This window comes from Mustela erminea, chromosome 4 (genome assembly GCF_009829155.1).
Source record: "Mustela erminea isolate mMusErm1 chromosome 4, mMusErm1.Pri, whole genome shotgun sequence".
Taxonomy (NCBI): Eukaryota; Metazoa; Chordata; class Mammalia; order Carnivora; family Mustelidae; genus Mustela; species Mustela erminea.
In genome coordinates, this window is record NC_045617.1 from 62,523,111 (window position 1) to 62,541,181 (window position 18,071).

General features: G+C 43.4%; 1 pseudogene; it reads left to right on the forward strand.

The window, feature by feature from the left end:
• The first annotated feature begins 499 nt into the window (after window positions 1–499).
• LOC116587764 lies at window positions 500–976 on the forward strand (annotated as a pseudogene).
• Window positions 977–18,071: the final 17,095 nt, after the last annotated feature.

The window sequence follows — 18,071 nt, forward strand, 5'->3', positions numbered from 1 at the left end:
TTCCTGGATTTGACTCTTCCCCAGATTCTACATTTAAGCAGCTAGACATTTTCTTAAGTAGCCTTCTGTTCAACTTTTACAAAAATATTGGGCTTCTCATGAGAAATTGCTTTTTCTTTTCTTCACAAACGAAATACATCATCTGCTTGAACTTGGTTATTCTCTATAAGAGTGGGTCATTTTTCATACACTGCTGGACACTGAGTAAAGACAGGAGTGCTGCTAACTTATTCCAGGCATAAGAAACTCCACGCATGCACAGGTAGATGGAGAAACAAGATTTGGTGTCCATTCCTAACATAGTGCCTGAGGGATAAAGGCTATTCTCAGAGTTGGAATTGTTCTTGTTTCATGAACAGAAACTCATGAGGTAAGAAGAATCTGGGTGATGTTTTCCCCCTCCTCCTCATAGACAACAGCAATAGAGATCAGCCCGAGGTGGCCTTAGAATCAGTAAAAGAGCCTTTCAGCCAGAACCACCAACTTCCAGTAATTTGCCAAAATGGCCACAACAAAGGGGAAGAGGAGAGGAACTACCTCTGTGTTCTCCCAGCCTTTTACGAAACATGGAGCTGTTCCTTTGGCCACGCACATGTGAATCTACAAGAAAGGTGATATTGTGGACATCAAGAGAATGGGCATTGTTCGAGGAGGAACACCCCGCAAATATTAGAACGGCAAAACTGGAAGAGTATTACCCAGCCTGCTGTTGGCAGTGTTGTAAACAAACAAGTTAAGGGCAAGATTCTGGCCAGAAGTATCAATGTAAGTATTGAGCATATTAAGCCCTCAAAGAGCCGAGACAGCTTCCTGAAGCACATGAAGGAAAATGAGAAGAAAAAGAAGGAAGCCAAAGAGAAAGCTCTGGGGGTCAGTGGAAGCGCCAGCCTGCCCACCCAGAGAAGCACACTTTGGGGAAACTGATGGAAAGAAACCTGAGCTGCTGGAACCCATTTCCCATGAATTCATGGCATGACAAATTAAAAAAAAAAAAAAAAAAAAAAACCTCGAGACTGTAAACAAAAAAAACAAACAAACAAAAAACAAAAACAAAAAAAAACAAAAAACAAAGAATCAGCAAAAGGTTAACACTACTCTCCCTAGCTCCTTACTCCTTCTGCTCTTTCCCACCACCATTACCATTAGTTCTTTGCTCCATGGGGCTCCCGGTAAGGTACCCCTTTTAAAATGAATTCTGTGGATTAAACATTTGGACTGATAGATTCCTAACGAACCCAAGTGTAAAAGAATCTAGACCATCAAGAGGGCCATCTTGGAGCTTCTGCCCTGGAAGACGAGAGAAGTTGAAGGGGTAATTCTCCAGTGGGAAACTGCTGTGGTTCAAGAGTGTCACTCAGGAAAATGCCCTTGTATGATGCTAGGTCAATGTTTTTACCACCACAGACTTGACCTGCATACTCTGCAATCACCCACCAAAAAAAGCCATACAATTGCTCTCTGAAGTCAAATATTGTATAACATGTTACAGAACAGAAATTAGGAATCGTCAAATGAGAGGTTTTCTCAAAAGAACCACAGGTAGCATGAGTACATGCCTGGTTAATGGGCATGAAATTGTACTATATTTCTTTCCCAAGTACATTTGTTTCCTTAAACAGGCAAAATTTCTTTAATTAAAAAAAAGTTTCCAGGGCATTTATTGATCCTTCATCATGAACATTTATATTAATGGTTGAGGATAAAATGTGAGCATTTAAGGAGAGAAAAAAAATCACTATGCAAGCTAATCTCACACCAAGCCTGAAGCCAAGCTAATTGAATTTTAAGTACGGTAGTGAGTTCCTCCTTCTTCACACCGCTAATATATTTCACTGAATATAGAAATAATCTTACACTGTGTATTTTAAAAACACATAAATAGACAACATTATGGCTCACAGATATACTAAGGAAAGGCTTCTCCTGGGGTTTTTGTTCTCCATCTTTCTTTATAAGTCCACAAGAAAGGAAAAAAAAAGGATGGGCCTTTATCAGAACCTGACATAGACCATTTTTAGGGCAAAAAAAAATGAGGAAATCTTCTAGAAAGCATCACTAATACTCAGTAAAACAAATACGTTTCAAGAGCTCAGTTAAATTCATCTAATGAGCCGATAATGAAAAATTTTTTCTAGGACTATTTGCCTGAGGGATTTAAGGCTTTGGTATTGGAAAATAAGAAATTCTAGACTCTGAGAAAGGCCACTTGGCTCAGCATGGCTAAATCATTCAAATTCCCTGATTCTAGCTCCCTATAGTTTCTCAACTTACAAATTCATCTAGTCATCCTTTTGGAAAAATAGAATGATGTTCCTAGCCTCTCTAGAGTTTTTTGGCAACTGCCTATTTGTGACATTTATCCTCCAGGTGAGAGCATTTTTGACAGTAGCATCTTTTTCTCCTACTGTCCTATTTGTATAAGGTCAGATTGGCCTCTATACTGTGAGCATGAAGAGCTTAATTGGAACAATATTATTATCCTTCACAATTTACAGAAATATATTTGGCCTCTGCAAAGTGTCATTTTCCTCAGAGAGAATAAGCTGCTTCCATATTAAGCCCTTTGGAAAAACAGAAATAGTTCTTCTGAACCCTTTGGTGTAGGCAAGGCATTCCACCGTGTTGCTCTTAAAGTAAAAGAACAGAAGAAACACGGTGGTCTTGAAATTTTACTCTAAAACATCTTAAAAATCACTGAGTCAGTCTTGGAATTGGTAGGTTTCCGAGGAAGAATACCATCTTACCCGCACAGGAAGGGATTTGGTTTCCAAGCAAGCAGGATCTACCCCTCCTGTCATCTGCATGTGTGACTCTATCTTGTCCCATTAGAAACACAATTTCAGCCCTTCCTACAACTTCAGCTCCCTTGTAGGCAAGGATGTCACAGTTCTACACAGCCACATTCCCTGACTCTCTTTCCCTCCAAGTTGTAGCCGGAAAGACCACAAGCAGAAATTCCACCTTCTCAAGGTCAAAACTAATGGGACCATTTGCTTTCTTAATTCTTTTTATCATTCGACTGTTCAGATTTTTCTCAATGGTGTTCCCATCTGTTACTCCACTTCGGCTTTTACTTTACCACTGTGTCCCCAACTACTGCGTCTCCCTCAGTTTCCCCATTTTCCCCTTCAATGATATTACCTTTCTCTTAGCCTTTTGGTCATCAGATCATCTAGCTGTTTTTCACGGCCTCTTCTCTTGTCTCCTAGGTTCAGTATCTTGTCAACTCTCCCTCTAAGGTATGGCTCTGTCTCCCCGACTTCCTCTGTGCTCCTGCAACCACTGCCCAGCTGCACGTAGCCTTCTTCTACTGAAAAACCCTAATTTGTGGTATTCAATTTACCTGCATCTGACACCCTCCCCCCATCCCATCCATTTTCAACCCATCATACTCTGTGCAGCAATCTCTTCCTAAAATTCCATTTTCAATATTTTGTCCTCTGGTCCCGTCTATTCCAGGTGCCTGCAGCCATGCTTAATAGTCTACACTGAAACAACAGCAATGGCCATCTAGTAGCTGAGGACCTGCCACAGTCATACCAGGTACTATGCACATTGTTTTACATACATTATATTTAGTCCTCTCTACAACTTTAAGAGTTGAGTTTTGTCATTCCCATTTTTATCACAGAGAAGACTGAGCCTTAAAATAGCTAAGCGACCCTTCCAGTAATGACTAGCACTGAATGAGAATGTTCATCACTTTGCCTTCAAACCCATGCTTTTCCCTGATTATGAAGGTCTTCGATTGCCTAACGGATCTCCCTGAACTCTTGCAGCCTGCAATTTCAACATCCTCACAACCTGAACCCAATCCACCGCTAACCTTGTGCTCTGAAGGATGGTGATTAAGGTCGCACACTCTGGGAGCAGCTTGTCTGGGTTCCGGTCTTGGCTCCACAGCTCACCAGTTCGGCCAGTCACAGCAAGTGACTCTACCTCTCTGCACCTCCACTTTCTCATAAATTCTGATTACAGCACTCGTCTCAGAGAAATGGGAGATTAAATGAGACAACACCTCTCTTTACATGATCCCATCTGCTTCCCTGCCAAGAATGATCTTCCTTCCCCTTTCAACTTAGGGAGATGCAACACAAGCTCACCCCTAACTCTTAGTCATTAATCTCATTTTCATAATATCTCCTGTAGCTAAAGTTCCCTCATTTCATCTGAAGCGTCTCACAAACATCTCTAGACTATATGTCACGTTATCTTGCTCTTGATCAGATAATATCTCATGTTGTTCTTTTGTTCTTATCCACCATTTTTCTCTTCTCAAAATGGTTATAAATTTCAAAGGATGCAGACATTATCTCCTGTGTGCCTCACAATAAGAACTTAGCACGGTGCTGAGCACAAAATGCTTTGCGCCAAGCTGAGACCCTCAGACTTACATTTCATAAATTATTATTGACTAACCACAGTATCAGTCACATTTTCTTCTTTCTTCTCTTTGTGGTGGTCAAATTCCTCCTCTAAGATTCTAATCATCTCCAGCCTCAATTCCAATATCCCAACCCCACCACCTCAGGAATTCGCTCCCTCATTCAGGACCAGGAAGGGGGACTACAGGCAGGCCAGCGTGACTGGAAGAGGAAAAGATGAGAGGACACAGAGCAAGACTAAGCCTGAGAAGCAGGCAGAGCCAGCATAGGCAGAACCCATCTGTTTCCCTTGTCCTATTTTAAGACAGAGCACAGTGGCCAAAATTGCTCGTTCTGGAGCTAGACTACGGGGGTCTGAACCCTGACCATGTCACTATGGGCTGTTTACTCTTCCTTTGGGCCTTGGTTGCCTGACCAATACCATGAGAAAAATTATGAAGTTGATGTGACTGTCTGATTCCCTAGGAAACAGATTCTGAGATAAAAATTGGTGTAGCGAGTTCTCTTGGGAAAAACATCAGAAAGGCAGGGAGGGAAGGCAGTCTGAGAAAACGGTGAAGCGGAACTGGAACACGGTGGCAACAGAGCTTCAGCTGTTCCTACAAAGAGCTCTGAGGCTAGAATGGCCCTGCAGACATATCCTGAATCGAGGCAAGTCAACCGGACCTTTGTATCCCTGAATGGACCAATCGCTGGATGCAGGCTATTCCTGGATGGGTATGTAACCTTGGGCTTGGCAGTTCCTTTCTTCCAAGGGTAATTTCCAGAGAGGAATTGAGATAAAAGCTGTCAGCAAACAACCCCTCAGGAAATGAGAGAATAGACACTTTGTCCTAGAGGGGAGATCTGTTGGACACACTACAGCATCCACTACAGTTGGTACAAAGATTAAATGAATTAATATCTACAAATCACTTAGCATGGTATCTGACACACTTTGGCCCAGCATAAGTGTTGGCTGTTACATCAGCTTCATTGCCTACAAGGCCTCTTTGCTTTACTTCAAGATTTCCTGACTGAAATTTTAAAAGAAAGGGGACAGTACTTTTATTTTTTTTTTATTTCAATACCTGAGCTGCTAAACACTATAAATATTTATGCATTTTTTGATGACTTATGGGTTTGCTTTTACCTATTACATAATGCTTTGGCTTGTTGTACTTTCAAAATGTTTATTTCCATACTGTCTATCACAGCTTAAGGCAAATAGAGGAGAACAGTATCCTCTTAACTAAACATGGGCATCCCTAAACACATACAGAGCAACTACTGGTTATTTAAAGAGTAAATTAATACAGATAGCCTTGGAGAGAAAGATGACTTTTTTAAAAAATGCCAAACTGAAGGGCCTACTTAAATGTCAATGCCAGGAAGACTAGAAATTGGCAAATCTCTGAATGGCTATCCTTCCAGCCACACTCGGGGACCTCCCTTTCTTTCTGACAATATCCCTGAGGCACTGATCTTCTTCATCTCGAGCCCTAGATACCCAGAAACCAGAGTTTGGGGACCCTGGTGCTGTTCGTGCAGGGAGACTGATATATGTATGTAGCTACCAAATTTCAAATTTAGCAAAAAGAGGTAGTATGTGTCTCTCCCCATATATAACCACAATCCCTCAAAATAATGTAATGCTCTGATTCACAACATCTAATCTTATTTAATAACATTACTGAATAAATATATAGTTTTCTACACCATGAATTTTCTTAATCAATGTTTAACAAATGTACAACTATTATATATGTCATGGTAAGAAAACATTTCAGTACTCAATTTCTAGAGATTCACATTCTTCCTTATCCTCCGCACCATGAGTCTTCTTCAACCGAAAGGCATCAGAAATATGGATTTCCCCTTAAGGTTAGAAACAGTATCTTATTTATCTATGTATTTCTACAGTACCTTGTACACAGTAGGAAAAGCAAAAGAAAAATCACCATTTGACAAATATTAATTGCATACAGATACTGAGCTAAGTGCTAGAAATATAATCCTAAACTAAATATATAAATTCTCTATTCACATGTGGAAAACAATCTAGTCGAAGAAACAAACCATTAAAGAAATATATCTCTTACATCTTTTCTTTTTTCTCTTATACTTTTGATAAATGATGTTAAGGAAAAATCAGGATGTGATAAGTGATTCCGTTAGGGGAAGTTGTTTCAGATTGGGTGGGCAGGAGAAAAGAAGGAGATGACTGAAAAGAAGCAGAGGCCAGTTGGGATGGAAAGAAGGAGGGGGAATTTGCCAATAAGAAGTGGGTGGAGGATTCCAGGCAGAGGATACACCATGTGTAAGGAAATGAAGGAATCTTTGGGGTTACCATTGGTGGAAGGATAGAACTATTTACAATTTACAATGCAATTCAGAGATAAATTTGATTGCAAGTTTAACATGCAGGTTTTTAAAACTTGACTTACTTCATAAACAATTCTAAAAAAACACATTTTTGGATTGACAGTGAAATATTTAATTTTTTTTTGAAGATTTTATTTATATATTTGACAGAGACAGAGAGCAAAGGCAGGCTGAGCAGCAGGCTGAGGGAGAGGGAGAAGCAGGATCCCAGCTCAGCAGGGAGCCCGGCGTGGGACTCCATCCCAGGACCGTGGAACCCTGACCTGAGCTGAAGGCAGTTGCTGAACCCACTGAGCCACCCAGGCACCCTGTGGAATATTTTTTTCATTAAGGATCAATCACCGTGGTAAATGTTAAGAATGCAAGGTAAAGGAGAGAGTGTTCGTCCTCTGGGAGCTTACATTTCTGCAAGAAGAGGAAGTCAACAGTCACATGAAGAGGGGCAAGTGCTGGGGAAGGGGCTAGTGCAGAGGGTGAAGACGACTCAGAAGGGACCACTGACTTTAAGAAGTGCCTCCTGCCAGCAAAGAGCACGTAAGTGGACATGCACACTAGGGTAACTGCTACCATAGTGGGATGAGCAAAAAGCTCAGGATCCCTCACGGGAGAGGATCTGCCTGCCTGCAAATGTTGGGATGCCTGAAAGGAGGTCGTGACCCAGGAGAAGGGCCTGGGAAGAGGACAGAACATGAGGGGACATTTGAAGGAGATGACCGTTTAAACCTTAAAAGTTTTTTTTAAAAAAGAAGTGAAATTAATTGAATTGGTAACAGTAAAAGCAAACAATTCCATACCATGTTAAAAGTAAATCCATGTGATTTGGCGTTATTTCATTTACTTGTTCACAATGGGCTGCTTTTCTCAACTGAGTGATAGTGTGTGTTTTTTCCGTTTACTCCGTTGTTTCTCTTTCCATCCGACTTTTCCTCAAATTTAGCAGAATTCATCTGCCAAATCACAAGAGAGCCAGTGTTATGTATGGACCTTATCATATGTGCCCCATACATTTTGTAAAATAATGCTAACACTAATAATGGAAACCACACTATCTCGGCCTTTCCCGAGTGCTGTGGCTTTGATAGCAGACTCTTTACAATGTCTTGGCATTTTAGATGGCGTTCATTTTGGGGTTTTGTTTGTTATCTTTTCAGACAGGATCCTCAGTCCTGGCTCTTCCTTAATCAGCTAAACTGTTGAATGGTAAAAGCCTCTTTTCCTTGGGGAACTAGAACACTGTAACATAATCTTTCTGCCATTCCCAACAAAAGACTGTGTCACCTGACTCCCACAGCCTCTGGTGGCCCTAAGTTTTAAAGTACTGATTCCACACACTTGTGAGTAAGAAAGGAACCCCCAAGGAAAGAAGAACAAAAGGCTGGAGGGGTAAAAAGAAGAAAACCAGAGAGAGGAAGCAGAAGAACAAGAAGGAACACTTTACAACTACGGAAAATAATCAGCAGAGAATGTTGAGGAACCCGAATCCCTTCTCTGTCATGTAAGTTACCAGAGTTTCTAAAGTCAGAGAAGTATTTGCACCCACTTCTTTAAAATGTTGGTCACGTTTTATAATGACCAGGTATTCCCAGATATCTAAATGACTCGCTTATTTCAGGATCAATTCAGTTCTGATCACAGTTTCAAATCCACTGATAACCCAGTGAATACTACTCAGTGGGCTTATACAAAAAGCAAACCGTCTCCTGGAGAACTCCATCTACTTTACCCTGATTAATCAAAGTGCAAGGTAAGAAAAAGGGATAGAAATTACTGCTATTTGCTCTTTGAATTCAAAGAACGGGCTAGACAAATGTATTCTCATCTCTAAGGTCAAACAGCCAATCAAGGACAAAGGCAAGACCAGCTGTCCTGCCTCACCTTGTGGGTTCACCTTGTTTCCCTCCCTGTATCACAAGGGTTTCTTAATTTAAATAAAGCCATCCTTTGGCCATAAAACAAACAAAAGAGGGTTCTTTTGTGATGGGTATTTTTTTTTTCCTTAAAAAACATCCCCTCCTAGACATAAGAGAATGTAGCAAAAACATTGCTATGACATCTCTCTAAGCTTTCTTCTGCTAACAGGGAAAGACTGAACCACACATGGGCATTGCACAGAAGAAGAACCAGCAGCCTCCCCTGGGGTATTACCTAATATTTATTTGAAAAACAATATTTATTTGGATTCATGCTTCGCTTCACACTCTCCATAGATCTGTATCTGAGAAGGCTGAGAGTTGACTGTCAGAAGTTACTGTACATGCAACAGATTTCCATGCTGTGTTTGCCTCTGGTAAAGTAACTCAATGTGGGTATTTCAATTGTGGTCTCCTGGTCTCTCTAAGATGTTCTTGGGGACCCTGGACAATACAGGAGCTCTTGCCACTGCCCACAAAGGCACAGCGGTGGTTTCCAAATGGAGTCATTCTGCTAAACCGGAGCATAACAATGAGAGGTAGAGGAGCCCCTCTCCAGCTGCTGTTCAGTCATGCAAGGTATTATCAAATCCTCTCCCCAAGGCTGGCATCTTCCCTTCTATTCAGTAAATCCCTCTACAGAATCCAAGACTTCAGGGTTCAATTGTTGCATGGCAAGCATTGACAATCGCCCTGTGCTTTCTGCAGGGGATGGGCATACTGTGTGTAGGGGGCTCAAAGCTGTCAGCAACTTAGACAATCTCTATTAGGTCTTGAGTCCCTGCAGCAATCAAATGTGCTAACATTTGCCACCCTCCTGTAACACAACGTGAGAGTATTTTCTTTATAGAATCACTGAACGTAAAGGGCCACGAAATGATTGAGAAATCAAAACCCACTGTTTTGCAAATGGGGAAGAGTTTCTGAGAGTTAAAGTGACTTGTCCAGTGTTATGTCTGCAAATGGTGGCCCAACCAGGGCTTAACCCTGGTGTCCTGGCTCCAGCCTGCCTCTCACTGGACCATAGTTCCTATGCTATAAGTTATGGGAACAAAGGGACCACACCTCGTCACTATATATACGTAGCTGTTAGCACATTGCCTAACTCATAGCATGGGGTTGGGGGTAAGGGAAGGAAATGTTGAATGGCTGGGTACCAAATCTAACTCATTTTTTAAAGTCTTAGTGGGGTACCTGGGGGGATCAGTAAGTTAAAGAGCTGCCTTCAGCTCAGGTCATGGTCTCAGGGTCCTGGGATCCAGTCCTGCATCAGTTTCCCTAATCAGTGAGCTGCCCCTCCCCCTGCTTGTGCTCTCTCTCTCTCTCTCTCTCTAATAAATGAATAAAATCTTTTTAAAAAAAAAAAGTCTTAACTATTTTAGCTTATGTAGCTGGGTCTGTGAGAATGGAGATATGGCGGAAAAAAAAGACTCAGACAAAAGGGCCACCAGACACGTGGGTCATAGGATATGGGGTTCACAGAGAAGGACACGGTTGAAGGGAAATATCAGAAGCCCAAACTGAAGGAAGAACATCCGGGTAGGATGACTGGCCCCAAAGTGTGGCTCTCTGAAGCCCCGTGTCTCAAAGAAATTGTGGCAAGTTGTGAGATGGCAAGTTGTGAGACTGAGCCTATACTGTGTAGTATATGAAGGGGATCCAAGGGATCCAGGACAGAGCAGCTGATACATGTCTTACCCTATCAAGAGAGCAGCCCAAATCATGGGGTACAGGTTCTTCGAAGAGCTCACTGCCAAGTTCTGACCCACACCCTTCCCACCATGAGACTTTTTGGTTTCCTTGAAGCATGAGCTGTGAAAGTGACTTCTACAGCAAAGCTCTTGAATCCCATCTCCTTCAGGGACGTCATCCAGAATCCCACTGACATCAAATTCCTCCACAGGGTGCGGATGGAAGTGGAGGGAGGAGAAGCTCACTTCATGAGAATCCAGAGTTTCTCCAGGCTGCTGCCCACGCTCTGACTCTGGGATCACAACAAACACTGTCCCTCTGTCCCTGCCCTTCATCATGATGTGCTGAACTCTACCGAAACGATCTCATACACCCCATAATCTCTTACACAGTCAGCGAGGTTCAGCCACTTAAACACTAACGTATCTCAAGTATCTATTCTTCCACTCAGCTTCTCTGCTGATGTTCAACTGCGTGACTTAAAGGCAACTCATAAGCAAAATTTTCAAATCTTAAGTGAATGCAATAGATGTTCGTTATTTATGGATTCTAAATTGCAAATCTGTCTATTTGCTACCATGTATCTATAATCTCCTAATCCATAAGCAGGGTGTTTTCATGGTCTACCACAGACATGTGTAGAAGGGAGAAAAATTAAAGATGCTGGACCCACACAGCCCCACTGAGGTAGAATGAGGCAATGGTAAAGCTCTCATAGACAAAACCAGTGTTCTCCACACGATCTATTTGGTGCTATTTGGTCTTTTTAACATTTTTTTTGTGTGTTTTGTTGAGGATTTCACTTTTAAAATGAACACCCCAAACATACTATTGAAGTGTTGTCTACTGCTGTGAAGTGTAAGACTGCGATATGCCTTTCAGAGAAAATATATTTATTAGGAAGCTTTGTTCAGGCGTAAGTTACAGTGTGACTGGCCGTCATTTCAGTGTTAATGAATCAACAATATATATTGAAGAGAGTGTCTGTGATGGTTAATTTTATGTGTCAATTTGACTGCCCTCTTAGGTGCCCAGATTAAACATTAGTTCTGGGCGTGTCTGCGAGGGTGTTTCAGGATGAGATTTGCTCCTGATTCCTTCCTCTCCAAAGAAGGATTGCCTTCCCCAACTGTGGGTGGGCATCATCCAATCAATCCCCTAAGAGCCCTAGTGGAACGGAAGGCAGAAGAAGAGGGAATTCAGCATTTTTTGCCCCTGCCTGACATCTGAGCTAGGGCTGGAGTTTACTCCATCGATGCCCCTGGTTTTCAGGCTGCAATAACATCACCAACTCTCCTGAGTCTCCAGCTTACAGATGGCAAGTTGTGAGACTGAGCCTATACAATTGGGTTAGCCATAACAAATCTCCATAAATATATATGGAGGGGTGTGTGTGTGTGTGTGTGTGTGTGTGTATAGATATAGATATATAGATAGACTTTTTTTTTCCTATTGGTTCTGTTTCTTTGGAGAACCCTGACTAATGCAGTGTTTTTAAATAGAAACACACAAAAAACCAAGACTAGATGTTCATCAGTTGATAAAAACATTGTGACCAGAGGCTGCCAGGAACCTAACCCTGTATTTCTCCTAAGACGCAAGGGCTCAATATTCTCTAATTCAGCGTCTGTAGCAACTTTATAGAACGTAACGGCCATAAACTCAGAGAATTGACTGCAATTGTCTCTTGACTTCATCTTTAATCTCCACCTTATCCAAAAGTTCAAAGTCCCAGAAACCCAGGGATCAGGCGTCCTCCTGTCCATTCATACTCAGTCGGCCGCCTTCAGCCTCAATAAACACATTCCCTCCTCCTCAGGCCGCACCCCCTGGGGTCGGGTTCTCACCACCTAGCACCAAAATGATCACCGTGAGCTCCTAACTGGACTTCCTCTGTCCACCTTCTTTCCTGCCCTCCATCTCCTGCCGCTGTGAACTGACGGGGACTCTCCGCTGCTGGAAACCCTACCTTTGAGATCTCCCCAGGCCTGCAGCCACACCTTGACTCCAAATTCCCCAGGGAGCACAGAAGCTCCTGCGAAAACAAACTGCTGGAGTCCTTCCTTTGCATGAGTCACCGCTCCCCAAGTTCACTCGTTTGCATCTGTTGATCTCCCCGCCTAGGCTGCCCTGCTCTCTATTAAGTTAGCAAACACCTACTTCTCTTCCGAGACACATCTCAAGTGGCGCCTCCAACATGAAGTGTTCCCTGATCCAAACTCCAGAGGAGGCCAGCCGCACTGTCCTCGGGGCTCCCTCCGCGTCTAGTACTTACTTTTCTAACCGCCTTGACCACGTCTGATGTTCAGATTTCCCTCTTCCTTTGCCCTATGGATAGATCTCAAGAACAGGAGCTGGTTCCTCACACTTGATCTCACAAGAAGTTTCTGCTTAGAACATGGGATTCAGTAATCGATGATGGCAAAGTAGATTGGCACAAGAATAAATGACATTACCCCACAGTGTCACTTGGACTTTCACTCCTGTTTCTTCTGTGACTCCCATCATGGCCTCAGCTCTCTACTTGCCTGAAGTCCTCACTTGGTTAACTACCCACTCAGAGAAGGGGGCAAAGATTTTCAGCAAAACTGTAACTGCCAGGTGTTGACTATTTTAAAGCTTATAGCTGAAACCAGAAAAATACCTGGCCTCCGGCCTAAACTTCGCTTTGGCCTGGAAATTCCCTGCCACTTTTGTCTCTTACCTACAATTTAGCCTCCCTTTAAGGTCTAAATCTTTTCTCCTCTAACAAGCCTTCCCAGCGACCTCCTTATCCACCCCCAGCCTCTGTTCTACCTTTTCTGCTTGCTACTGCTGAGGTTCCTGCCATGCACCAGCTGACCCTTCTGTTTTTCCTTCTGGGTCTCCTGACTCGTCCCTTGAGCAGTAATGAAAGGTTCCTAAAAACAGCAACCAATGCATGCCTGGCACAGAGGAGATGGGAAACGTGTTTACTACGTAAGCGAATCACAATAAGCCTTTGAGGTGGGTGTCAGAAGAGGCTAAGATCGTAAGGACTGAGAAGTTCTGCACTGCCACGCAACCGCCTGTGTGGGCATCCCGATGTGATCACATTCCATCTGGGAAAATGTGAGTTAGTAAATCTCTTTGTGCCTCAGCGTCCCCACCTGTAAAATGGGATTAATGACAGTATATGTCTCACAAGTCTTTGTCACGCTCGAAGGAGAGAATGCATATTCATCAGCAAATGCCCTAGCACAACACCTGGCCCACAGTACCTACACAAGGCATCGTTGACTATCATGAATCTACTCTGTATAAATGAGAAAACTGGTGCTAAAGAAAAAATTAGCCAAGATCACTTGGACATAAATGGTGAGGCGGGGTTAAAGCAGTGGCGAGTCAAGGGGGTTTCAAAGAGTTAAAAGACAAAGCTGATTTGAGAGTAACAAGGGTGTGCTGATCCAAAGAGAGAGGCTCCGACACAACCCTGTTGGGTCATATTTGTACAAGGGGGAAAGTGCGTGCGTAGAGGCCTCTTGAGTGCAGGGATTCTGAATGTGCAAAACTTGGCACTGAGGGATACGCAGTGCAAAAAAGGAGAGTGCATTCCAGAACAGGGTCCGAGGGGATGCTGGCTCAGACAAAGCCCATAGGGCTGAAGAGAGGCTGAGGAGGGCTGGGAAGGAGTTCAACAGTCTCACAATCTGGGGGCAGAGGGAAGGATAAGAGTGAGCTGCCCAGGGTGGGCCCTCCCCCAAACGTTGAAGCCATCGGGAGAGTCTGTGACAAACTGTGCATGCTTTAGCCTGAGGAAAAGAGACTCCCTGTGCCATTTCACACTTGTACTCACCCAAATTATGCTCCCCTGGGGTAAAGGTCAATCATGTGTTTGTGCCAACCCCCAGGCCAGCTTCTCCCTTACCCAGAGGACACAAGGTGCCCAGGGCCCTCAATGTTCTTAGTCATGTATGAAAATGTTTTCAGCTGCGTTACTTTTAAAATCAGAAGAGTACAAGGATATAAAAGTGAGTACATAAAAGTGAACCCAGCCTGCATTATACTCATCTTTATACCAGCGCAGTCACAAAATCCAATCGTCGATGCGGAGGAAGGGCCCTTGAAGACAAAAGTCCCCAGCTAAGTAAGTGAACCACTTACCAGAGAAAGCACCAAGGTCACAAGACAGCTGTGCCAGTCACATGAGCTGGAATCCAGAGAGCAAGAAAAGTTAGGAAGAAGGAGAAGTCCAGAACAGGAGAGTCCTATATTTGGGAAAGAAATCTCTCTCTTGTGGCAAGACAAAGAAGTTCCCACATCTTCCCCATGCCCCAGTTCCCCCCACTCCCACCTCTGCCACCCACCACAGCAACAATGTAACTCTTAGAACACTGGGTGTCACAGACTTTAATTACACCTATGGGCCCCTTCGCATGCATTTTAGGCAACATCAGTGATCATCCAAACACGTCCCCTTCCTCACTTCCATCATTTTGGTCAAGCTCTTCCTCCCTTTCAGCTGGTACAATAAACATCTAGCCCACTGACCGTGCCTCCAAATGTTTAAAGAATGACTGTATCATGTTTTGAGCTCTTAATCATAAATTTTGAAAATTGGAATTTTCATGCCACGCTCTATAACCCATATATCTATTCCTACGAAATATTAGGATCAGCTAAGAACCGCTCTCATCACTGAACCATTTTAACAGAGTAAGAAAGAAAAGGGGACATTTCTTCCTCCTATTTCGCACCGAACACAGTCCATTGAGGTTTATAAATACAGTTTATCAAATCCCTCTGTGCAAGTAGGTCCTGAGTGTTCCCCCCCAACCCTGCACCATGAGAGAATGAATAAATGAATATCTAACAGGGCCCACACAATACCCACGAGATAATCGGCATTCTGAAAGTGTCTGAAGATATCATGTATGATAGACACCAAAGAGTGACCCTGTGCATTTTACTCCTGAATTACTCGTTGGCAGAAATGGCCGAGCAGTACAAACAGATCTGAAGAGGACACAACAGATAAATTCAGAAAACAGGGTCAGCACGATTAGTTGATGTTAGGAATGATACTTTTCTGCCCCCCCCACCCCGTCCCCTTCTGATTTATGCAGGACACAGTTTCTGATTTCCTTTGTTTTGCAATCCCCATATATTCTAGCTCGTTATTCAATACAAACGGCCACACTGTTGACTGAAGGCTGGTGTGTCAGTTGTTGAGGGAAGAAGAGACCTGAGCAGGGCCCACCCCCAAACCCCAGTTCCCAGCCTCATGGACAGCTCCTGGGGGCTCTGCCCTCCTTGGAACACACAGAGATTGCCATGGGTTGATCTCCTAAAGGAGTTTCTGCAAGGCTAGTTTGCAGCAGCCGGACAAACAGAAGGGGACACTGAGGTAGCAGCATCGCCACGACAGCCATGCTGGAAATAATTATTCTGATCCACACACGCCAGCTAAGCTATGAGAATGCTTTTGTAAGCAAGGTCTGCTTTAATAGAAACATAAGTATTATGCATTGCAGTCTATTATAAATTGGTTGTAATTTTCTCCTGACACTTTCTGAATTAAACTAGTTAGTATACAAAAAAATAATAATAATAATAACAAATGCCACAAAGCAAAAAGCAAACTCGGTGTCTGAAGGTTAATGATTGCTCATGAAAGCCACAGAAATAAATTATCTGCCTAGGGACACTGTCACATGATCAGCACAAAAGCTGCAACAGCCAAAAATGTTTATGTAGAGGAAAAAAACACTGTCAGCGTCACAGAACCCTTCCCCCCACAGCTAAATTCGAGTCCTGAGCCAGCCAGCTGCTCCTGACTGCTTACATTAAACTAATTTGTGCTGCTACATTGCAGCTGCTTAATTTTTAGTCTGAACTTTATCACCAATAAGTGTGACAATAACAAGCGATATGATGGTATCTCCGAAGAAATATCCATCAACCCCCAAACAATGACAGCTTCAGAAGAGTAGATTGCAGAAAAACAAATTTACAAAAAGAGAAAATTACCCCCACACTGCCTCTTTAAAGCGGGGGGAGGGGCGAACTTTTAGTGGGAAAGGCTTTAAAACGCTGCTTTGTTCCGAAGGCCATTCTGAAATGAAGAAGGGGCATGATTGAAAAGGTTAGCGAGCAGGGGAGGAGGTAACAAGTAAGATGTGCTTTTGCTAAGAGAGGGTGATTTGCAAGGTGAGAGCCTCAGAAGGGAGAAGGCAATTTCCCTACGACAATGCGGTCGCACTCTTGTTTCTCTTGCTCGCTGCCCCCCAAAATGTTATGCAAACCCAAATTGCAGCTTGGGCCATAATTCCCTGAGTTGCTCTAAACATTATCCTTCGGGCAGCCAGGCACTGCAACTTACAAAATTACTTGTTGTTCCTCATGTTTTCCTGTGTTATTTTTCTAGCCCAGTGTAAATGCAGAAACTCTTCTTTGGGCAGAAACAGACACTGACCTGAACGGGTTTAAATTCCTGCCAAATATGCAGGCACTGTTTTTGCTTCATTTTGGAATTTGGCTTAGACCATATGTCAGGCATTTACTTGTACTCCAAACTAGAATAGAGACCCGACGACTTTAAAAAATAAAAGATTGAGAAAAGCATTAGGAATGCACTGAAACTTTTCCATAATTAAATAATCTGAATATGAGGGATGTTTTGAGTTGAGATATCTCATTACACTGTCCTGCTTACTGCAGGGGGTGGGGGACAATTCAACTTCACCCTGCACAGTAATTACAAAAACAATTCCTTTGAAAGCAGGGGAAGAACGCCCATGTCAGCTATTTACGGCATTTTTTAAATTCTGTGGTTTTCAGAATTAAGGTTCAAAGTGAGGGTTATTAATGTTGAGTAATAAGGTAGTTTTTCTTGCACAAAGATATCCTAAATTTAAAAGGAAAAGTTTACGCTGGAATAATTTTCTCAGGGCGAGAAGGGGTGGGGTTTTGGTTTTTTTCTCTTTCTTTTCTTTCTTTATTTTTTGGAGATTGGTTTATCTATTTGTAAGGGGAGCGGAAGAGAGGAAGAGAGGGTGCTTGTGACTGTGGGGGGATTACCAAAGGGAGAACATCTAGCCAGGAGACTCCCCACTGAGCGTGGAGACCCACTCAGGGTAGTATCGCAGGACCCATGAGATCACAATCACAATCTGAGCCAAGCCAAGAGTCAGCAGCTTATCACGGACTCTGCCGTGGAGGTGCCCCTCCCCCAGCCCTGTGTTTTCAACTTGACCTCTTTACACCTCATGGTCCCAGCTCAGGTCCTAGCAGTATTCTCTCTTTTCTGACAGCTGCTAAATCACGCTACAGGAATGAGTCCCTATGCCAAGGGACAGGGCCCTGTTTCCTGGGGTTTCTGCTGATGACCCTGCGCTGTGGCAGGGTGACTGTTTGCAATCGTTCTCCACGGGCCGATCCCAGGGGACCCATGCAAGAGTCTCTGGAGCCCGTCAGGATGGCTCTGCCCCTGTGCCAAGTGGGTCACTCTTGCGCAAGGCGCGGCTTTCTCACCACGCAGGGCTCAGCGGGATGCCTCTGTCTGCTGTTGGCAAGGCTTTAAGACTGCTGGGAACTCAGATGCAAGTATCCTGGGGCCTGGAGGTGTGGCGGGGTGTAGCGTGAATGAAGGCAACTTTTTAAAAGGCATCTCACCAGGGCCAGGCAGGGAAGATCTCAAGATGGAAGAACAATGGAAGAGAATCTCTGAAGGGCAAGTCACTTTTCTGAATGACAGAATCAG